General features: G+C 42.4%; 1 long non-coding RNA gene across 1 annotated transcript; it reads left to right on the top strand.

Annotated features, from left to right (window-relative positions):
* Window positions 1–556: 556 nt before the first annotated feature.
* On the top strand, window positions 557–23,557 carry LOC117875192. The gene is made up of 3 exons (XR_004645206.1): window positions 557–939; window positions 22,506–22,681; window positions 23,265–23,557. It is a non-coding gene; the product is annotated as an uncharacterized LOC117875192 (long non-coding RNA).
* Window positions 23,558–23,847: the final 290 nt, after the last annotated feature.

Genomic DNA, 23,847 nt, shown 5'->3' with positions numbered 1-23,847 from the left:
TTCCGCAGGGACGCAGACACCGAAACCTGTTTGCAGTCTACCCCCAAGTGAGCCCCTGCCCCTGCCTGCCCCCTGACCTCTTGTGAGCCTGGGCCAGCCCTACCGACACACACAGGCTTTGAGGGAGGCTGCCAGACCGAGGCAATCTCCCCACGCAGAGTGAGACGGGGGATAAGAGACGGAAGCCCGTTGGGTAAACTATGGAGGGTTATTCGCTGAGGGGATCTCCCCCTCCCCAGTTAGTGGAGACCTGAGGCGGGTCTGGCTGAGGAAGTCTCTCCACAAGTGACCGAGGTTTAGCGCAGGCCTGCCTCGGGGAACCTCTTCCAAGGAACGAGACTGAGGCACTAGGGCCAGCTCTGCCTGCCAGGCTCCCCTTTACCGAATGACACTTGCGGGGGGAAGGTCTGGGGCTGCCCTGATCTGGACGAGTCACAGGCAGAGCGAGAGGTAAGTGTGTGTCAGACAGGCGCAGCCCCTCTGTTTATGCTGCGCTCCTTCCCTTCCCCCACACGTCCTCCCTGCGTGCGCTGCCCACATCACCGCCCCGCATTCCCCGCCTGGCTTCAGCCCCTCAGGCGATGGCTGAGTGAGGGAGGGGAGGCGGCGGCGGCTGGGGTTTCATTCGACGCCCACCAGGGGCTGAGCGAGCCTCCTTCAGTGCGCAAACTCGGGGCACCACATAAAAGCTGGGCTGGCAGCTCTTTACTCTGCCTCGATGGAGCCGCCACAAGCGGGTCACCGGAGAAGCCGCTAGCAGCGGTGCCGTAGCCTAGGCTTCCCCGTACCTTGGGCACAGAGGGGCTGTAAAGAACCGCTGCTGCGGCAGGAAGGAGTCGGGATGAAGGGATCTGGATGCAGAGGAGGCGGCTGTAACGAGGCATCGAGTATGGGGGGAGGGAGTGATTAAACGTCTTGTGGCCATGGCGGAGTCTGAGGGTATTTTTTCCTGTCTAACTCGTGTGCGTGTCTCTGTCTCTCTCTCTCTGTAGGGCGCTTGGTTGGGCTGCTCGCTCGGGTTCTGCCTGTTGTTGCGCGAAATGGCGGCTGCTGTCTTGGTGGGTTTGGTTTTGTTGTTGTTTGTTTTTGTTTTTTTTTCCTTTCCCCTCCCCCATCTCTGCCTTGGCCACTTCTCCGCAGCGAACCGCGGTGAGGACTGAGTCAGGAGGAAGAGGAGGGGGGAGCGGACCGCCTTGAAGCCAATCGCCAGGCTGGCTGGGCTGCCCAGGCGCGCCTGGATTGGCTGCTGCTGACATCATCTTGCAGCAGGGGCAGCCGCAGCTGGGCAGGGCTGAGGAGCTGTCGGGGGAGGCTGGTGCAAAGGGAGAAAACGGGCGCCATGATCCCGGCGCTGGGGAGTCTGTGAGGGCACGGAGCGTGAGGCAAGCTCATGGGAAGGGAACGAGAAGGCCTTGACAACCATCACCCAAGCGGTGCCGAGACAAAGAAGATAAACGGGGGGAGCGGGCCAGCCTGTGCCTGTATTTGTAACTGCGTCAGTACAAGATGGCGCAGGGTCTCCCTGGAGAGGGACGGGAGCTGCACGTCCGCCGGAGGTCATGTGACCGCGTTGCGTTCTTGGGTTTGGCTGCAGACCAAGCTGGCGGAGACGGTGGCTGCTGCTGGGGAGAGTCCGCGCTTCCTTCTCCGCCCTATCATCCCCGCCCCAGGCTGGAGAGTCTGGGTGGATTTTTATTTTTTTTTATTTCCCTTCCCTATTACCCGTCTGCAGAAGGGTGTAGCTGGTACTGCTGAGGAAGGTTCTCGCTTCTCGTCCTATTCCCCACCCCCAGAATGTGGTAGCTCCTTCTGGGGAAAGTTCATTCCTCCTCCCCCTCTTCTCTGCATTGAGCTTAGCTGCTTCAGAAGAAAGTTCTCGTTCTTCGTCTCCCTGCCCCAGCCCCCTCTTTCCGGGAGAGTATGGGGGCGGAGAGTAATGTTTTCCACAATTCTCGGACAGGGTTGTAAGGTGTCTGATTGCTGCTATATAAATTAGGTCACATTTGCGATCTAGTTTGGATGACTAAAATGTCTTTGACTCCTCATTTCACTTGTAAGAGCAACTCCTTCTTTGTTGGTTAGGTTTCCTGTGGTAATGCTTTTTGCAGTCTCCATTTTAGTGAGACACTTAACTATCCTAGTCCACAGTTTGCAAATACGCTCATTTTTTGTGTTCCTTCTCAACATTGGAACCATTTGCAGAGGTGGCTTACTAAGGAAAATGCTGAAGGCGCTTCATAGGATTGACCAGTCATGAAAGTTGACTTATATTTTTTGGGTAATACCCCCTTTTTCCAGTGAAACAGCCTCTCACTCGGAACATGACGCAGTTAAATAGCTGGTAGTTCAGACCACAGATATAAAGAACAAATCTATGATTTGAAGTATTGAAATACTTCAAATGTATTAACTCTTGGGTTTGCTTATATATGAATAGTATAAATCTTTCCTGGAAATGTTATGTAATCCTGGTAGTCTCTTAAAGATGCCATACTTAAAATGAGACTGAACAAAGAATTAGGAAATTTTAAAGCTAGAGGAGTCCATAGTTTCTCCATAGAGACTAATATGTTATCCCTCTTAAATTGTTCATTTATATTCTGTTTGTTCTACCTGTCTTTCCAGACAAATAGTGAGTGAGGAAGGGGGAACTTAAAATGCATTGTGTGACCTTATCTTGGAGATTGTGTACTGTCTCATTAAAAATAGTATTGCAAACAAATATTTGCTACCAACTTGCACAAGTCAATGCTTATCTGATCTGTAAGTTACATGGGTGAGTTGGAGTCTAGTCACATAACTAAATGTGGTCCCAGTTACAGCCTCTTAGCCTGACATGTAGCCCTGGAGTGACTAGCATCTGTGCCACTTTGAGAGGTACTCTGAGTAGTTTTGCATAGTTGCAAATAACTTCAGTAAGGGAGAAGGGCCTCCTTTCTATCCAACATCAAATATCGTACTTTTTTTCTTGAATTACATGTAGGAAATTTAAGACAAATGCAGAGATTAGACACTGAAATATAGATTGCTAATTTAATGATTTGAGGCTCAAGGGTTTAAGAATTTGGACTGTCAAACTCAATTTATTGTTAATCCCGGAGATGCTGTTTTAACTTCTGTATTGTTTGGTCTTTTTTTATGAAAAGACACAGTAAGTTTGCGAGGTGTTTAAGGAGCATGTCAGCTGAATGTCTGGCAATGACACGGATTGAAGGAAATGATCTAATATATACATATCCAAAATATTTTGTTCTAGAAACTTGTGATTACATTTACAAAAGCATGCTTGCTTGATTTAGATACTTGAAGCTAGTGGAGTTGTTGATCTATTTGGCTCTACAAAGATTTGTTCCAGAATCCCAGTGACTTTACTATTCCCCTCTCCCTGTCCCTGCCACCAATAGCAGAGTATGCCTGTGCTGTTTTTACCCATGGTTCATATCTTGCATTGTTATAGGAGCACAGTGAAAACAAATATACTTACATCTACTTGATTGTGATGCTTTGGTATGTATGTCACTAGAGCTGTGTAGAGCCCATATGAGCAACCTTGGCACAGCCTAAGAGAGGGGGAAAGCAGAAAAGTAGTAAGGCACAAGCAGAGCCTCATGAAAAGGGCAACAGGACAGAGGAAGAGAGGGCCAGATAAAGGAACTTGCTTGCTTTCACAGTAGACTATCCCCTTTAGACTAAACTCAGGGCATGCCTCCACTACTGCTTAAGTCTAACTTGCATTGCTCAGGAGTGTGAAAAGCTCTTTGCCTCCCACCCTCAGAAATGTGACTTTTGCACGTCCACACCAGTGCTATTGCAGCTTCCACTTCTTGCCACAGTGTAGTAATTATGCCAACAGGAGAGCACTCTCCTGTTGGCATAGCTTGTTTTTCCAGGTGTGCTACAGTGGTGCGCTGCATCAGTGTGGTGTAGACTTGCCCTCAGTCCTCTTAAATTCAAATTGTACCTCATGTATTCAGTCACTTCATTAAAGAAAACTTTTTTTTGGTGAATGAGGTGCACTTAGGCCTAGATGGTGTCCCTTGGATTTCATGCTGGAGCTGAGGGTTCCACTGCATGTAGACCTATCCCAATCCTTTATGATGGGCAGTGTTGCCTGAACAGCACTACTTTCTTTTCTCCATCCAGCCCTTGTAGAGGGGTAGTGGGGAAAGATGAGGGTATGCCAGATACAAGGGTCCACTAACTTCTCTGTGCTATATAGCATAAAGAGTCCTGGGGGCACTGTTGGCTGGGGAAACTTTTTAGTGGTACAGCTCCTCTAGAGTAATGGTGACTTGGGTGGAGTGGTCTGTAGTACTTAAGAATGGGAGTGGGGGCAGAAAGTAGAAAATGAAGCCTTAAATGCTCAACTCAAAATATTCTTCTGGAGTTGAGCATTGTTAATATTTTTAGTTTAATATAGGTCATAGCTTGGACATAGTAGCCTTATTAAAAATAGCAATTGTATAGTGTGACTTCGTATTATAGCCGTGGTTCTCAAACTGTGGGTCTAGACTCCTCAAGATTGTGGGGTTATTACAAGGGGGGGTGGAGTCACAAGCTGTCAACCTCCACCCAAAACCCCACTTGCCTTCAGCATTTATAATGGTGTTAAGTACACCTCTACCTCGATATAACGCTGTCCTCAGAAGCCAAAAATCTTACTGCGTTATAGGTGAAACCATGTTATATTGAACTTGCTTTGATCCACCGGAGTGCGCAGCCCCGCGGAGCACTGCTTTACCGTGTTGTATCTGAATTAGTGTTATATCAGCTCGCATTATATCGAGGTAGTGGTGTATATTAAGTGTTTAATTTATTGGGGGGGGGTCACAGAGGCTTGCTGTGTGAAAGGGGTCACCAGTAAACAAAAGTTTGAGACCCACTGTATTAGAGATCTTCAGTTGATTGTTTAACTGTAGGCTAAACTGAGTACAACTCCTTCCAACAAAAAAATGGAAAAAAACAGGCTAATGGAGGAATGGGTTGTTAACTGTGGTAGTATCTCGGTTTGAAACTGGATAGTTACACTGAAAGCCAGTAGTGAATAAAATAAAATCTTCAGGATTCCCTGCACCCGCTGAAGTGAGGTGCAGCTAGCTGCTCAACTCTTCAAAACTGAAAGAAGAATGGATAGTAAAAACCCAGAGGGGAAAGATAGTATCAGATTATGTGTGTTTTCTCAGATCTCTTAAGGTCTATTACCTCCCCCACAGGTGTCTTAAAGAGATGACCTGTTCCACAAATAGCTATAACAACTGGATTTGTGAACCTTCTGTCCAGAGTTGGACTACCACTTAACTGTAATTGTTCCTCTTCTGTGTTTCTGCCATTAGGCAGGATACTAGAATGTTCTGTTAGAGCTGTTTGGGATGGGTTAGAAAGATGTCACTTATGTTGATATGAGCATTTTGTCTGAGTTTAAAGACCTACTGTTAAGGCTTTTTACTCGTGTAATTGACACCTGGGATACATTGGACCCCAGGAAGATTTTTGGAGTATGCTCAAACCTAATCTAATTGCAATAGATAAGGTGTTTTTTTTTCTTGTGTTTATTGAGAGCAAAAAATCTTCAGGGTATCACATCTTAGAAGTGATGCAGTTTAGCAGCTTCAACCTGTTCTCTGCAGAAGAGACTAGGAAAGCTTAATCTGTTGTCTTACTGTAGTTTTAAGCAGTCTGACATGATCAAATAACCCTTCTTCAGCATGCATTATTTCTTAATGCTTGATAAGTTTACACCAGGGTTCCATGTATAGTGATTAAGTTTATGTAAGAAATCTGCCTTTTGTTAGCTTGCTACATAAAACAAAACATTGCTGTCTCCTGCTCTTGCGCATCTCTACTTAACACTTGTCTTCCCCTCCCCCTTTTTTTTGTCTCTTCCACAAAGGGAGTTCAGTGAATTTCTTGTGCCTGTTTCCATGATGCTGCACTTAACTGCGGGAGACCCTTCCAAAATCGAGACACCGTGAACAGTGACACTGGGAAACACCCCTCCACATACTTCTGAAGGCATTTCCTATTTTTAGGAATAGGCTAAGTGAGGAGAGACTTGAGCAAGAGGCTGTAAACTGCTCCCAGATCTCAGCTAGCTCTAGTGCTCTGCAGGAGATAGACAGCCACTGGTGTGCAGGGGGTTCAGTGTGTGTATATTTATATTTTTGAGTTTGGGAGGCTTGCATAAGGTAATGACAGAGCTGCTCTGCCCTACTAAAGCTGTTTGCACCTCTCCCTTTACAGTATTTGCATGACCAAAACCAATATTGGTAGAAAATCCAAACATTTGCCCAGTTTGGAAGTATTTTGCCAGGTGTCAGTGCTTAAGTTATAATGTGAACATACTGTAATTTATGGTGAGTTTTAGGAATATTTCAAGATTTTATTTTAGAAACATCAGTAAAAGAGTAACTTAGTCTAACTTAATGGGATAAAATTTGTCAAATTGCGTGGGTCTAATGCATCACCTGTTGAAAGGGGCCTGGATTCATATTTTTGTGTTGAGGATATTTTTTTGGCTGTTCAGGTATTAAATGAAAACTTGCATTCTCAAGCCCTGGGTGCTGAATGCTGTCTCTGAACTAGGATGACAGAGCAGCCAGCAGTAAATCAAAATCCTGATGCATTCCTGTGTCAGTTTGTAGCTATGGTATTAAGGATTTTTGATCCTAAACATGGCCTCTCATTCAGTTGACTGGTAGATCTCTTTCACTGCGCTTCCCCCCCCCCCCCCCCCCCCCCCCCCTCCCCCCCCAAAAAAAACTAGCTCACTTTGAGACCATTTTGTTTTACCTTCCACCTTGTTACAGGGCTGCAGTCTAATTCTGGGCTCTCAAGTAAGCCTGCCTATTCCCAAAAAAAGGAGCTGTGGCCCAAATTAAGGACCGCTGTGCAGCTTTCATTTTGTTTAGCTAGTGGTGTCTAGGCAAGACACTCTCACTCATCTATTAAAGGCAAAGAACCAATCTTCTAGGCCCTGTCTTAAATTAGAGAACTATAGTGGTTTAAATAATTACACACCTGAACTATAGGAGCCTTGCGACTTGTATTCTGAGCCAGACCTATTTTACCACAGTGTCTACATAAGCACGGTTCTAAACAATTCCTGGCACACTGTAACTAGGACTTTATGAGACAAAACTGTTCAGGCTCTTAAGGTTTATCTGTAGGGGGACATTCAATTGATTTGCCTTAACTTTCCTGAAAGTGTGAAGTCAGCACATAAATTAAAGGATGTTAAAGCTGTGTATGCTCTCAGGAGTAAAGTGTCCTGAACTAAAACTACTTTATTCCTGAGTGAGAGATCCACTCAAGGGTTTAACACCTTTTTAATGTATGTGCATTAACTTCATACCTTCAGTAGACAGGGCCTTAGGCTTGGTCTATACTAGCACTCTTGTCAGTAGGGTTGTGGAAAAAACCCAACCCTGATCAACACAAGTTTCACTGACAAAAGTGCTGGTGTGAACAGCGCTATGTCAGCAGGAGACAGCTACTTCTTGTTGGGGGTGACTTAATTATGCCAGCAGGAGAGCTCTCTGTCAGCATAGCACAGCTACAGGGGAGACCTTACAGAGGCACAGCTGTGCCTCTTTAAGGTCTATAGGTCTATCCTTAGGCCTTGGCTACACTGGCACTGTACAGCACTGCAACTTGCTGCACTCGGGTGTGAAAACACCCACCCCCGAGCGCAGCGAGTACAGCACTGTAAAGTGCCTGTGTAATCAGAGCCTACAGCGCTGCATGCTCACTTGCAGTGCTGCAAGCTATTCCCCCTCAGAGGTGGAGTACATACAGCGCTGCGAGAGAGCTCTCGCAGCGCTGGCGGCCCAACTACACTCGCCCTTTATGGCAGCACTGGGAAGTCCCGAGTGTAGCCAAGGCCTTAGAGTGGTAACTTAAACCTAGTTAAAATAGTGGCATTTGCCACTTTACAATCTCATTAAATCTCAAATAGCAGTTATTTTAGTGAAGTTTTCTCACTTCCAAAAGATCACTTTGTTTCACTAATATGTACAGTTTGCATTTGTAGTTCAACTTTAAAACTACTTCTCAGTGACTACCATTCCAGGGTGACATGCTGGAACAAATTCACATGCATATAAAGGCATAGCCTACAGTTGTTTTTAGACTCTATTTTTAAACTTGTTCTAATAGGTTGAGCAATGTTTAACAAGTTCTATTCCACAATCCTGTTGGTTGAATTTAAAAAAAAAAAAAAACACTTCATGAAGGAGCCACAGTGTCTGTCTGGATTCAGCTAGCTAGCCACTTCATTTCCTTAAACTATAGTGCTGGGATTACTGATCTTTGTCCTCAAAGACCACAATTAGAAGAGCTATGTTGATTTCTAGTATAGAAAGTGTAGTCTCTTACCTGTCAAGTGACTAAAACTTTATTCTTAAACCCACATCAAACTCTGCTGTGTGCAAAATACCTAAATGCAAGATTTGGCATAACTGTGGCTTTTTTTGTTTTTTATATAAAAGCAAGGGAATTCCTTCATTGGTGTCACTGTCACCAGTTTAGCATGCATGTTAATTTGTCTTTTATAATTCACTAATACTAGTGTTGTGGATCTGAGCTTTATTAAAAATGGTACCTTTCATCCTAATGAACCTTAAAGCACACCATTTGCTCCCTAACCCTGATTTTAAAATGCAGTAACTATTAATGCATGGAATGATTATGCATCAAACTGAAGACTGTTAATAAAGGCTACCTAATTGAAACTTTAGTGGGAGGCTAAGTGGACAGAATGTAAATATACCTTTGGATTCCTGTCCTGATTAAACTTTTTTGTGGTTTAAAAAAAATAGATTCTATGCATTTTTATATATAATATATGCGGGTGGTTAATGTCTAATCTGAATATGGACCCTAGAGTAATACAATGTAACCTTTATCACCATTACCTCAAAGTAGAAAGACTTCTACAGATGTACTGTTCAACCTTGCCCTAGGCCTAGCTGCTGAGATCTGACTGAATCTCATCATAAAGGGAGTTGGTGTCAGATCTCTAGATAATGTATTCTGGAGAGTTTGTGGTAAGAAGTTTGTTAGTCATTTTTTCTGCTCACTTTATAGAAGCCTAATTGATAGCCTGTGCCACTTAAATGTGAAGTGGTTCAGGTCTGCTTAAGTTCTTTTTATAAGGTAATTCTGAAACTGCTGGATATGACTAAAATATATAGAATAAAAAATTAACATGCTGACAATTCTCAAGTGAACCTATCTATCCCCTTATTCAGGTTTGAAGCTTTTCTTTTCATCAAGATTTTTATTCTTTAACTACACCTAAGACATAACTCAGGGTTTGCTGTAGTGATAAGGGAAATAAATCATAAAATTGAAGGGAGGCTGACTATTCTCCAGGCTGTAAATGTGCTCTATTCCAGTGTAGGGTGTATTACCATAGTCCTGAAGAGGCCCTGGTCATGGAACAGTGCCCTGTTTATGCTAGGTGCTGTACAAACATAGAGCTTGCTTCTACTTCAATTTCAATTGCACAACTCTGTAATGTTAGCTACTGGTACAGATGAGCAGCTGCTAACTAACTCATGTAAGCCAAATGTTAGTGCTTACACAGGGAAACTTGCTATTGGGCCTGCTGTAGCTGTTTTGGGCAAACTAAAATGAGGGCAGGGGATTTGGTGAAAATCAAAGTATTTGTATGGACTAAATATAAAGCCTTTTAGACAATTCATAAATGTCAAAGTATAGACAAGGTACATTGAACTCCATCAATGTGGTAGGTTATGCAAACAGTATATTTAAAATATCAAACATTTTATGAATGAGTTCCTTTGTCTTCTCTCTAACTTCTCTAATGGAGACCATCAAAGCAAAAATGTTCATGACTTTGTAATTTTGAATGGATTGCTTCTGTTAGTGGTTACAAGAGTAACTTTTTTTTCTCCAATTGCAATCTGTATTAAAATATTTAACTGTTACCTAAAAAGTAGGGAGAGACTTAAGATGCTAACAAGTCCACTTTTTCAGACCTGCTATCACATGTTCCAATGTATAAAGTTAAGGATTTTTAGTAGGTTACTATCTCCTTAAATAACAGGAAGCATGTGGCTTTGTGTGTGTGTACTTCTTTTTTTTTTTTTTTTTTTTTTGCTACAATGAAATGTTAAGCACCAATTATGCAGACATAGCTACTTCAAGGAAACTTGCATCCTGTTTACAATAGCAAGTACATCTAAACCTGTTCAGTGAACATCTGCCACATGTTTGCAACAAGCTATTTCTAAAAACTTCTCAGATATTTTGTCACATCTGTTCAGTGTTTGCCCTTACTGTACAATCTGAAACCTTTAAAGGATGGCAAGATTACACAACAGCAGTAAAAATTTGGTGGAGCTTGCAACTAAAAGCTTTTCAGTTTGTACATGGGCATGAGGGAAATAGGACCTTCTTTGAAATGATGTGCTTTGGTAATATTCCTTCAAGTAATATGTGAGTGCCCTTTAAACATGGTTCTCTGAAGGGAATTCTAGATGTGGCATCTGTTATACTGCATTCAACACTAACCTACAATAGAATAAAAACAAAAAACAGATTATACAAAAACTGCAAATCTTGTGGATTGGTAATGGTAACAGAAAATATGTCCCTATATCAAAGTAGACTTCTGATTCTCCTTTTAGTTCATTCCCTTTTGGGCGCTCTTCTCAAATCCTCTGAGTCTAGTCCAGCAGTCCTTGCTCCAGCAAAATGCACCCTGGCCTCAATGGAAATTTTATCAGAGTAAAGACTGCAGTCAGGCTCAATGTCTGAAGGGCCAAAGCAAAACAACTCCGTGCTTGATCTCTTACACAAAAGTAGTAGATATCTTTTAAGTTCTCTTCCAACAATATTAGGCTATTTCATTTAGACAAGTTATTAGCCATCATATGTATTAACTTTTGGCCTCTTGGACACCTTGTCCTCTGTATCAATGAGCTACACACTAAAAAGGATTTGAATGACAGACTAGTGCTCATATTGTAGCTATTACAGGGGGGGGTCAGTCATCTGTATTTTAAATAATACCCGTAGACCAGAAAGGCTTCAAAGAAACCATTAGGGTCTATATACTCTCATACCATTCATTGAAAAATCTTCTCTAAACAAAAACTCTCTGAAGTTCTTTGGCTGTGCAGGTCACTTTAATTTTATTACAATTGAGTATTTAATTGCAATCCCCTCAGGGCAGGGTTAAGCATGCTGTCAGTCATTAACAAAATTACTTTGTACCATCCATTATTGGGGTGCATGATACAGTTAGCCAGAGAATCCTGACCCTAAGGGTAAGGATGGGGAGGCTGTGGCCACATCTACACTACAAATTTTAGCTGCCTTGGTCAGGGATGACCTACATAGCTCTGCCAGCAAACATCCCTCATTCAGATATAGTGACTGGCAAAATGCAGTTTTTCTGGTGTAGCTTATTTTGCTGGAGTGGGATTGGGATAAAGTGCAGTTTTGCTGTTACAAGCTGCATACACACTAGGACTGCTTTGACCATCCTAGTATAGACTTGGCCTGAGTCATTTTAGTAGCATTATTACACCTTACTCCGCAGAAAGTCCTTTGTGATCCAAGCTAAAATAAAGTGTAGATGAAGGGAAGTGATGCAAAAAGTATAATTTTCCTTCCCTCCCTCAAAACTTTTGTCGTTTAATGTTTTTCTAGCTAACTCTTACTCATACAGTCTTTGTGCTGCTGTAGGATGCTGGGTGTGAAGACACAGGGCCTCAAGCCTGGTAATTTATGCCTCTGTGGTTCTTGAATTGATCAGGTGTAGACTTTGCTCACCAATGCATATTGTGACACAGTGCTCCCTGTATAAAAGGAACTCCAGATACTATTAACCAATTTAGTTTTCAGAGTGGTATACACTTTTTTTAAGAGACACTTGACAACCACTTTTGGCAGCTTAATAAGGGGGGGAAAAAAACACATGAGTTGATGGAACACTTTCAACTTTTTAGGCCCCCAAATTCGTGGGGATGGGGATTTAATTCCTAATATTAAGGGAAATGTTTCCATTAAAGTGTGTTTTACACTTCTCTCCCTAAAATAACTTCACCCACTTAATTATTGAATGTCCTAAATATCAAGAATGAGACAGGATTTAAGGGAAGATTTTCAAAAGGCTCAGTTCTCATAATCAGAAATGGATTTTCAGTAAAATTTGTGCCTAACATAGTAAGTTCTTGAAAACCTGTATGTAAGTGTCAATAGGAGCTTGTGGATGCTGAGCAGTTTTGAAAATTTGGCCTTTTATATCGGTGTCTGAGGTGAGCTGAGCTCTTTAGAAAAATCAAGCTCTCACCAAAAATTATTTTCCCTGATGTGAAGAATTTAATTTATTCAAGGTAGTGCTGGCCAGCTTTGTAGTGATATCCCAGAATGCATAAGTGAGATGTTAAAGACAGAAGGAAGTATTGCCCTAAAATAAGTGCATCTACCTAAGGTATAGGGCCCAATCAGTATAGTAATTAAGTGCCAGCCATGGATTTGCTCAGCAGTCAAGAAGTCTGCCTGGCAGCTGTCACATTCCTATATAATCTATTCAAGTCGCAGTTGCAGTGTAGCTGTGTGGTGTGACTTCAGTTTGTCCAAAGAGGAAAAACTTGGATAAGCTTACCTGTGGACTTCCTTTTTAGCTTTGCAATCTGGGAAACACTGCTATGCTAATTATATAGCACCATAAATCATGTATTCTATCTAATACTGAAACAAAATGTCTGATTATGCAAATAGCTAACAACTGTCAAGTTACAAAGTTGACTGAGTTAAAAAAAAAAATTTGCTAGTCACTTAAAATATTATACTGCATTGGAAAAATGAACTTGTAAAGGTCATGGCCTACCCATGGCTGCATTGCTATTCATCTATCAGAATATTACTGAGGAATAAAAAAATGTACTGCTCTGCTCCTTCTGGGAGGCTAAATAAATTACCTTGGCAGAGTATTTTCCCTATACAAGTATGCCAAGACAGTGTTGGAATTGGTAACATTAATATGACTCTTCACAAAGTCATCAAAAGCTTCAAAACTTCCACCTGTTCCAAGTCCATGCATGCAGGGAAGAGGCCATGCTGCAATGATCATTCTTGCTGAGCCCTGGTGTTTTCTGTTCTTGGGGAAGTTCATGGATTAAGTGCAACTCGCTTTGCCCCTCCCTCCAAGAGGTAAAATGGTGCAGGGGTGTGTGTGGCAACAGTGGTTTGTCTGCACTGGGAAATATCAGTGTAATGTAATATAACAGCCTCTCACTGTAAACAAGGACTGTAGTGTTTAAAATTGTGTCATGGCCAACACTTGTTCGAATGTTTATCATGTTAACATATAACAATGAAGTTTCTCAATATAGAGAAGCCCAAGTACAAAGGAAGGGGAAGAAGGTGGAGAACTACAAGGTTTAGGATTAGTTTGCTAGGGATTTAATAGGCAAATGGGTGAAGACACAATTAAGAAGGAAGGTTAATAGGACATTGTGGAGTTACTTGTGTGGGTAGAACTCTGCAAGAATTTGGATCAATGTTGGAAGATGGGCTGCAAGTTAGAACAACTTTTTGGGGGGGGGATTAGACATTTAATTGAAGTCCTGGTGTTTGGGAGGGAAGCAAAGGCTTCGTTGAGATGGAAAACAAGGCAAATGTAAATGCAGGCAGAAATTTAGGAAGCATGAAAATGGAGTAGCATTGTATTGGAGGGACTCTTGTGCACAGATGTTTTCCTCCCCCCTCTGATGATGAAGTAGCATTTCCTTTACTCAGATGTGAATGGCAGTCAAAATGATCGGTGTGGGGCGGAAATAGATGGTCTGGGGCATACAAATTTCCTCCCCTCTTATTTCTCTGAAGTTCAGGGATGAAAAATAACAGTATGGGCTTGTATTATTTTGCTACATTCCTGTTTAAGAGGGATCCTGAGGGAAGTCATGTCCACAGTAGTTCCTGACAGGGTGGTTCCATTTGAACCATGCTGCCAAGGAACAGGGCTGGAGCCACAGCAGGCTGCAGAACCATGTAGAAGGTTTTTGGTCTCCTGTTGATCCCTTGGGAGCCCTAGTATTTGGTGGTGGTCCTTGCGGTCTGTTCAATGCAGTGGGGTGGGAAACTCCACTCCCTCCCTCCTTGAGAAAACAAGTAGGAAGACAGCCATTTTAGTTTCTCTTCCCCCTCCCTTCTCCATTCCCACCCAATCTGATGATATGATAGTGACATAATAATGCATCATTATGTCTAAATTCAAAACAGCTGTTTACCCCTTCTCAGTTATACTGGTACTTTGAATTTCTATAGCACCTCCTATTCAAGGATATCAAACCCCTTTATTAGACCTTCGTAATGAATTTATCCACACAACTTATGGTGAGGTAGGTGGTATTATCCCCAACTTACAGATGAGGAAATTGGGGCACAAACATTAAAACTGGACAACAGTGGCAAGGCTGCAAACAGTACCTAGGTTTCCTGACTCCAATGCTAGTGCCTTAACCACATGACTATCCTCCCTCCTTTGTGACTAGATTTAGCAAGTACACCTCCCATCTGTGTACACCCACTGTATTTCAGTCCTGTGTTCAGAGAGAGGAGTGAAGAAAGTGCTCTTAATGCCCCTAAAGCCATGGAGAAGGGGGAGGGCATGCTCCCCTCCCCCCTACAACACACTTAGATGCAGAGAAAGGGGATAGTGCAGCTTGCACACTCTGTGTGCCCTATTGAGCTCTGGGGTTTGTGCCTCTCTGACAATCCTTTCTGGAGGTCCCATGGGGTATGGCAGGTCTGCGCCATCATCATCAATGCAAATTTATATCTCAGGCACAATCTGGCCCTTTATTATCTATACTAGGAGCCTAGCTGCCATAGTTATAAGTGGTACAGCTAAATGTAAATTATTTTCTGTTCACATGAGCATGATCACATATTAGCATGCAAGACCTGTCAAGCTGTACATGTGCAACCATTCAACATGTATGAGGGGGAAAATAATTGCAAAATAGAAATGCTTTGATTTACTTTTTCCCAGAAGTCATGTGTGGTTTTTTTTTTTTTTTAACATTTAGAGTCATATTAGCAACAAATCCAAAATTAAAAGGGGATTTAAAATTAAGTTAATTGGATATATTCCTTTCATTCTAATATGCCCTGGACTGCATTCCCTTCTCACCTGTTCTGGTGTAAATAAGGAATAACTTCACTGAAGTCAACAGATTCTCACTGGTGTGAGGCACATATGTATATATGAGAGGAAAACCAGGCCTCCTATTTGTCAGTCATAGCAGTTCCCTAATTCTGTAGTGAGTAACAGAGGCTGCCTATTCAGTTTGATTTCAAATCTGAGTAGAAACATCTGTATTACATTTTGTTAGTCTTCATTACTCAAAGTACATTTAAATCATATGCTTTTATATTTGAAAAGCAATTCACTTTTTTTAAGTGATATCTTTATGCTAGATTTCCTTCACTTTATAGTTTTTATTTTTCTTGTCATAATGTTTATAGTGAAAATTGCATAACCACTCCTATATAGCATTTAGGGAAAAATACTGTATACTACTTAGAAAGTGCCTGTTTTTATCTATATAAAAACTTGTGTGGGGAGAAGAAACATATTAATTACAATACATTTTGCATACATGCTCCAGTAATTATTTTTTTGTTTTCCAGGTTATCTGTAACCCCAACATCATCTTTGCCCACAAAGAGCTGGGACATAGTTTAATTTATGAGGGGGGAAGAGACTAACTTGACAAATAGTTCCTGCCTCAGAAAACAAAGTTTGTCTTTTTGTATCTATCATGCTGACATTTTCTGTGGATAAGTCATAGCAAGTACAATCACAGCATGATTAATTTTTGTTTCAAATAATACAAAGAGAAGCTAAGAATGTACGATGGCCACTAAAATTACGTTTTACTTCTGATTTCAGTCATGCACACATGGAAACCTCTAAAATAAATCCCCATTAAAAGTTGGCCAAGTTTCTAACCATGTTTATAATGACTGCATGTGTAATAGCCGTTTGCTGTCTTCATATCAGCTGCTCCTTTCCTCTTACTGACAGTAGTCACATGCCCTTCATATTTGCAGACTTTAGTGCTTGCCCATTTTATAAAGCTAGAGTAGCATATCCCAATGCACCTTCTGAAGGAACTACAATTAATTTATAATTGGAAAACAGTTACTAGGAGCAGAAAATTAATAAAATTAGGTGTAGTCCGTGAGTGATCAGAGTTTGAAAGCAGAATTTAACCAATTTAAATTATGACTTAAAAGTAATTTGATAGCTTGATTGGGGGGGAAGGGGGCAAATGTTTTTTGCTTTATAAAGTGATGGGGGGGCACAAGTGATTCTAATTATTTCTACTGCAAAACATGTCTTATCTCTTGCTTCTCCTATGAACTAACTTGCATTAGTTAGTATACTATATGCATGCCAAAGCCATAAGAAAAATCTATAAAAGAAGGCTACTATTTGAGCTATTTATCTTTCACGTTGCACTTCAGTCATTGTTCAGGTATCACAGGAGTACATAATCTCTTGTATTGATTTACCAATCTCTGTGACAATCTGAATTGTGAGGTATGTGCAGAACAGGCCTTGGCAGTACAGGTGTGTGCAGAGTTGGCCTTGGAGTTGCTACAGCAAAAGGCAGACAAACACTTGCTTTAGCATGCAGAAGTGCCTCTAAGGGTGGAGCTGAAGATGCCAAGTATTGGTCTTGTCTTAGCCTGTTCCTTCTAGAAAGTTGTCTCTGCAACTACACAGAAATAGTGCTAGTGGCATCTTCATTCTCATTCGATGTAGTGTCTTATGTGTACGCCATTATCTTTAAAGCTGTTTATATTCATCCTTGTGTATTGTCTGTATATAAGTGAACTTCTGTACACTCTCAAAAAAAGTATACTACATTTATAGGCTAAGATTTAACAAGTGAGTTTTTAAATTAGGCTCCCAAACCTGTATTTTGGCACCTGAATGAAGGGCTACATTTTCAAAAGTGTTGAGCATCCAACACTTGAGTTAGTGCTTGCTTCTGGATGTTGTGTGGTGTGTTTGTTTTTGGTTGGTTGGTTTGTTTTTAAACTAGGCTACTAATTTTTAGAGCTTAAAAGGGGGGTTAGAGCTAGATCCACAGGCTTGGGTGCCTCACTGTCATTTTAGGCACTTAAGTTCACCATTAAGACCCTCTAAATCTCCATTTATACTCCCTAACTATAGACATCAAAGTTTCTGCTGGTTGACCATACACAGAGCAACTAAAGTTCTTTAAGTGCTTGTTCACATCCATTCCATGTTGTGTTTGCACGCTGTGTGCACCATTGCCAGAGTTTTCTTTTCCTCCCAGTGGTATCTGTAGGACCAGCTCTATTGTCCCTGGACGCCCATGCTCATGTGCCAGTATAAGGAGCACCGCCACCCCTGTACCCTCTTAATTCCTTCTTACCACCCATGACAGTTGCTGGAATAGTCTTCTCTCTTGCTCTGGCATAGAAGGCTAGCTCTGGTCTCCATCCCCTCAACGCCATTCACTGGATCCCAGGCACTGATTGCCAGAGATCTGTTTCTGTTCTCCAGCTGCGTGGCACTGCTCATGCAAGCCCTGGCGCCATTCACTGGATCCCAGGCACTGATTGCCAGAGATCTGTTTCTGTTCTCCAGCTGCGTGGCACTGCTCATGCAAGCCCTGGCACCACTCACTGGAGCCTCCACAGTCATTCCCTGGTATTGAAGCCTTGCTCCCTGCAGTCCCATTGTAGCTGGTTAGAAGGCGCAACAGTACTGCCATGGTCCTTGCACAAGGAATCCTCGTCAGACTTCAAGAGAGTCAGCACCACCGTGGAAGAGGCATCATTGCCCAGCTTACCAGATGGATGTTGGTTCCGGTTCATCCATGGGCCCCAGGACAATGGCCAGTGCATCGGCAGTACTGGAATACATGGGGGGGGGGGTTCCCAGTGGTACCTAGACAGTGTTTTGTTTTTTGCAATCTCCTGTTGGTGGTGACCTCTGAGCCGGTATCTGCGGCCCTATCTCAGCTAGTACTGGAACCTGCATTGGACTTGGAGTGTGGCATTGAGAACCCCATGGTACTCCTAATTGAAGGGGCCCCAGAAAAGACTGTGGATCCAGCCACTCCCCCACCAGTTGCTTCATCCTTGTCTTCCCTAGATGAGACACTCGTGTGGCCCATTAACCCTGTACCCCACGATAATCTTGGAGTCCACGAGGAGCGCCTCAAGAGCATCACTCCAATCTGGGCCTTGAGATGGAGGAGCTCAAAGAGCTTGCAGACCCCATCTTTGATATTTTGGCAGCTGTGGCTCCTGTGAAGGTGGCTCTGTGTATGCACCAAGGGGTGCTCAAAATGGTGAAGACGTGATGGCAAACTCTCGCATCTCTGCCCTCACTTCTTTTCTGTCTGTTTAGAAGTTATCACATGCCCACAAGTGGGTATGAATACATGTACTCTCACCCACCTCCAGGTTCATTAGTGGTCGCCACAGCCAACAAGCGCAATAGGCAGGACCAAGCCAGTGCTACCCAAAAAACCAAGGAGGCAAAATGCTTGAACGTTTTTGGTAGACCGGTTTATTCTACTGGAAGCCTCCAATTACATATTGCAAACCAGCATGTGCTGCTGGGACAATAAAATTTCAGTGTCTGGGACTCCATGGCTTGATTTTTAAGGATTCACTGCCCCAAGTTGTGCAGCAGGAATTCTCATCCATTGTGGAGGAAGGAAAGACGGTGGCTAGAACCTCCCTCCAAGCTGCCTTGGATGTGGCAGACTCAGCTGCTAGGTCGATTGGCATCAGCGGTCACCATGAGGAGAGGCTCATGGCTGCAGTTGTCAGGGCTGTCGCAGGAGTGCAGGACCTTCTGTTTGAAGGGTCCTCGCTATTTTTGGACCAGATGGACACATAGCTGCATGCTCTTAAGACTCCAGAGCCACATTGCGGTCCCTGGCCTGTATACACATAACCCAAGGATGACACCAGTTTTGGGAGAGCCGTATTGTAATCAGCATGCCTGTGAACTCCTAGCCCACCGCCAAGGGCACTGCTTGGGAGTCACCTGACATGGAATAGCCATGAGCAAGCACTTGAAGAAAAGACTTTTTACTAACCTACCGTAACTGTTGTTCTTAGAGATGGGGTGTTGCTCATGTCTATTCCATGACCAGCTCTCCTTCCCTGCTGCCAAAATTGATGGCAAGAAAGAATGGGGGCACAGAGCCAGCAGAGCCTCTTATACTGGTGCATGAGCATGGGCCTTTAGAGGGCAATAGAGCTGTCCCTACAGATATCACTGGGAGAAAAAATCTCCAGCAATGGTGCACGTGGCACCTGACACGGAATGGACATGAGCAACACATCTTGAAGAACAACAGTTATGGAAGGTTGGTAACCGTCTTTTCTGAAACCACTGAGCTGCTCATGCCTAAGCCCTGGCAGGATTCTCAAACTAGAAATGCCCCTATTTACCTCACCTAATGTATGACAAAACTCCATACATTAGGAGCCCAGACAGAGAGACTGGGAGGCAGTGCAAGGAGAGGGGAGACATAGATTGGATGAGTCATCAAGAGGAGGGTACCAGGAATGCCCAGACAAGAAGACTGGGACTAGAAGGGGGAAGCCTAAGGATTATAGATCTGGCCTTACCAAATTCACAGTCCATTTTGATCAGGTTCACTGCCAGAGGATTTTAAAATTGGTCAATTTCACGTTCTCAGATGTTTACACGTTATCGTCGGTATACCGTTTCTGACAGTGGGGACTCCGGCTGGGGTGCTCCTAGCAGCAGGGGGAGATTGGACCCACATCCACAAGCCTCCTCCAGCTTCAGGAACCTTCAGGGCTGCTGCCAGCACCAGAGCTTCCTACAGCAGGGGGAGGCACTCGGAGGTGGGTCCGATCTCTCCCCTCACCCCGGAGCTGCCATGAAAGGGAGGGACAAGTCCTATTCTCTCTTTTCCCCCAGCCCAGTGGGGACTTGCAACTGAGAGCCCCCCTGCTGGGGGGAGATGAGATTTCATGGGGAAGGGCTTATTTCATGGTCCATGATACATTTTTTTTTGTAGGGCCCTAACTATAGACAGCAACTGAAAAGGAGACAGGACTGTGTCAGGGACAAGTTGGAGAGGATGGAGCAGAAGGGATCAAGCCTGGGGGAACTAGGAGAAGAGGTTGTGACCACAAAAATATACTCCCCTTGATAATCTTGAGTTCCATTTCAGACTATCTTCTTTATAAAGAACTTTAAGATCTACTCATAAGCAGCTCTTATAGAACACTTTTTTTTTTCATTAGTATTGAGTTTCACCATTCTCCTGCTGTCAGCAACTGTCTCTAACACTTTACTAGTGGGTTTATGTCTCATCTCCCCCTAATGCTGGTCCACATGGAGGATGCCAACCTCCTTCTGCTATTGGTTACTCAGCTCAAGAGTCAGGGGTCTGTGCAGTGGATCTTAAGGTTCCAATTCTGTCAGTGAACCATATAGGTGTCAATATAATGCCACATGATGGAATTTCTATATTTTAGTCTGCTTTAAAAAAAAAAAAAAAAAAAAAAAAAAAAAAAACTAGGATATTACACACACCAAACTATGTGAAATAAAAACATGGAAGGTTACAGAGTCAAGCACTCAAAAGTTAGGAAATGCCAGAATGAAGATTGACACAAATTAAGGTTCTACAGGTAGTGTCTCTCTTCTTTCTCCCCCCCCCCCCTTATTTTAATTGTGTGATGCCATACTGTTTTTTCCCCTAAGGCCCCTGCCTCATTCGGTGGAAAGGGTAGACTTACATTGGGGATGAATCTGAGTTGTGCAGTAAAGGAGGCCCCTGCCTCATTTGTTGCAGAACCTGGAAGATATATAATAATGAGACAAAGGATTGCAGGAACAGAAAAGAAGGTCTCATGGTTAAGGTGTTTGAATGCTGGTTTGGAGAACTGGATTTTATCCCTGCCTTTGCTACAGAGTTCCTGTGTAATGTTAAGCAAGTCACACAAACACCAACATTTTCACACGTGGTCACTAACTGTTCTTCATTTTCTTGGTGCCCAACTTGAGACCCTGGGGCAGGATTTGCCGAAGTACTGTAAAATCACAGCTCCCACTGAAGTCAGTGGGAGTTGTGCTTGAATAAATGAAGTGCTATATATGTTAAGTACTCTGACCAGGTTCTGGGTGTCTCAAATTGGGCACCCAAAATTAGTGGATACTTTTGACCTTAATCTTTCTGACCCTCAACTCCCCATCCTGTCAGACAGGGATAATACTGTCTCACCTCACACTGGTTTTGTGAAGATATGTTTGTGATGTACTTGGATACCGTTATGATGAGCTGCATAGAAAAGACACTGAGTAAATTAATAATTCCATCTCAGAGCAGGGTTAGAATAGTGTGCAGTAAGTAAGATCTAGGACCATACATTGTTCAATGAGGATAAAACAAAAATACTGAATCACTGCTCAATAAGTGAATACCATCCATCTTGTGCACTGAATAAGGCCTGGGTCCTGTGGGGAAAAATAGTATGGTGATCATGTATGTACAAGGGGGCCGTGTTAAGGTTATACAGGCAACATTAATTCTGGTACTTCCTAACATTTTGAGTGCTTGACTTTGCAATCTTAACATAATTTTTTTTTGTAGTGTAATATATGTAGACATGAGTAAAACTTGACTTTGCATACACACTTTTTAAACACAATACACCATGAATGCTTTCCAGAATGATCTTGTTTAATCAGTTAAAACAATGAACTTACTGATGGAGTTAGCTTTACTTTTATAGCAAATTTTTATTGTAATTCCAGTATTTTTAAGTTATCAATAATGCTAGCAGTGGGGTTGTTTAGGATTAAAAAATTCTGAAGTTTTAGAGAAGTTTGAACACCATATTCAAACAAAAATAGAAGTAAGCTGCATGGAATTAATTCCTTGTGGTTTATGTCAACTGAACTCTTTTTCATTGTTCCTTTTGGTTGGGAGTTGGTTTGTATCTCGTTCTAGTCCAGTCATTGTTATGTACAGTCTTTGCTCTGTGTGCCAAGGTAACTCCCATAAATCTTGGGTGGAGACATATGCACACTGAAAAGTTCTGCTTTATTGTTAACCGCTTTACTCCTGCGAATGTGTCTGAAAGTGATTTGGGGTAACAATACTCCTTTCATGCGTAAAGATCACAAACTGACTCAGTCCATAGAGAGGAATCATTTCACCAGTCACTGCAGTACAGCCACCTCTGGGGGTGAAATATTGCAGCTGTTTAACAGCACATAGTTTAGAAAAGAATCATGTCCAAATGAAAGTGCAGGGAGACTTCTTAGTAGATAGACTGTAAGTTGGAATTTGGCCAGGACAACTTATTTTTATGTATTAACTAGCTTATGGAATTAAACCTAGTTCTCTTTTTATAGTGCTTTTCATCTGTAGATTTCAAAGCCCTTTATGAAGGAGGTAAGGTTCATTCTCCCTATTTTACAGATAGAGTAACTGATGCACGGGGAGATGCAGTGACTTGCCCAGTGTCACCCAGTAGGTCAGTGGCTGAGCTGGAAATAGAGCCCAGGTTTCTTGAGTCCCAATCCAGTGGTCTGTCCTCTGCCTGCCTGTGCATGGGGCTTCAGATTTTGCATCTCATCAGAAAGACAGCATCTCAGGTAGTTAATGGTGTGCTCATGAATTGGTTCAATACTATCTCTGAGGGAAGAATATCACCTATTGAATCATAAACTTCACTTCCTTCGGCCTTTGGGTTTTCCTTGCAGCTTTCCCATACACGTAAGCCCCAACCCTGCACAGCATAGGATTTCTGACAAGTTCATAACTAAGTTGAAACATATATTCTACATTGTTTAGCTTGTCTTGTAATACTTTCCAATTGTCAGATTGTGAGGTGATGCTGAATGAAGTATATAGCAGGGCTCTGTTCTGTCTCTAATATTAGAGTACTTTAATTCATATCTTGGATAATGGAATAGAGCATATGCTAATCAAACTCAATTATACAAAACTGGGAAGGATCACAAATAAACTTTTGAGAGGTTCCTCAGCCATCTTAGAAGTTTTTATTGGGGGGGGGGGGGAATAGACCTTAACATGCTAGAAAAGTGGTTTGTGTTTGTGTTTTTGTCCGTCCCCGTCTCTCCCCCCTCACCCACCCCCCTGCCCAATGGCTGAAGGGATTTCCTCTCCAACCTTTTAAAAAAAAAAAAAAAAACACACACACACTTCTTGGAACAGAACAAAGTTTTCAGCTCCAAAGCAGAATTCTTCAGAAAGTTGTGAGCATGGAAAATACCATTATAATGAAAGCCTCAACATTAAACTCACCTACCAGTGAAAATGATAGTGAAGGTAATGCATTACAAGCCTTATCATTACAAAAGCAATCCTTTTGGTGATTTCATACTAGAAATTCCATCGGTGCGGCTATTTAAAAATTAACAATGTGCTTTAGTACAATCTGAGCTGTTATTGACTCCTGTATTTTTTTAATTTAGAAGAAATAAAATCTTACAATTTCTGTAACAGTACTATATTTTAACGGTATTTATTAGTTCTGTATTTTGTACTTGTACCACAAACCACTAGGGACAGATTGTAACAGAAGTCCTTAAATACCAGAAGCTTCTCTGCAGCAACTATTGTGCTCACACAAACAGGCAATTAAAATGTCAATAAAAATATGCAGAAGAAGCAGGTGAATTCCTTAAAGGCCATGTTTTCATGCAAATAATGCTAGCAATAGACTGAACATTTAAAAGAAGAAGAAAAAATAAAACTGATATTTTGTCAATTAAGTGGCTGCTTGGACTAGTTTTAC

This window comes from Trachemys scripta, chromosome 1 (genome assembly GCF_013100865.1).
Source record: "Trachemys scripta elegans isolate TJP31775 chromosome 1, CAS_Tse_1.0, whole genome shotgun sequence".
NCBI lineage: Eukaryota > Metazoa > Chordata > Testudines > Emydidae > Trachemys > Trachemys scripta.
This window is presented reverse-complemented; position numbering and strand designations above follow the sequence as displayed.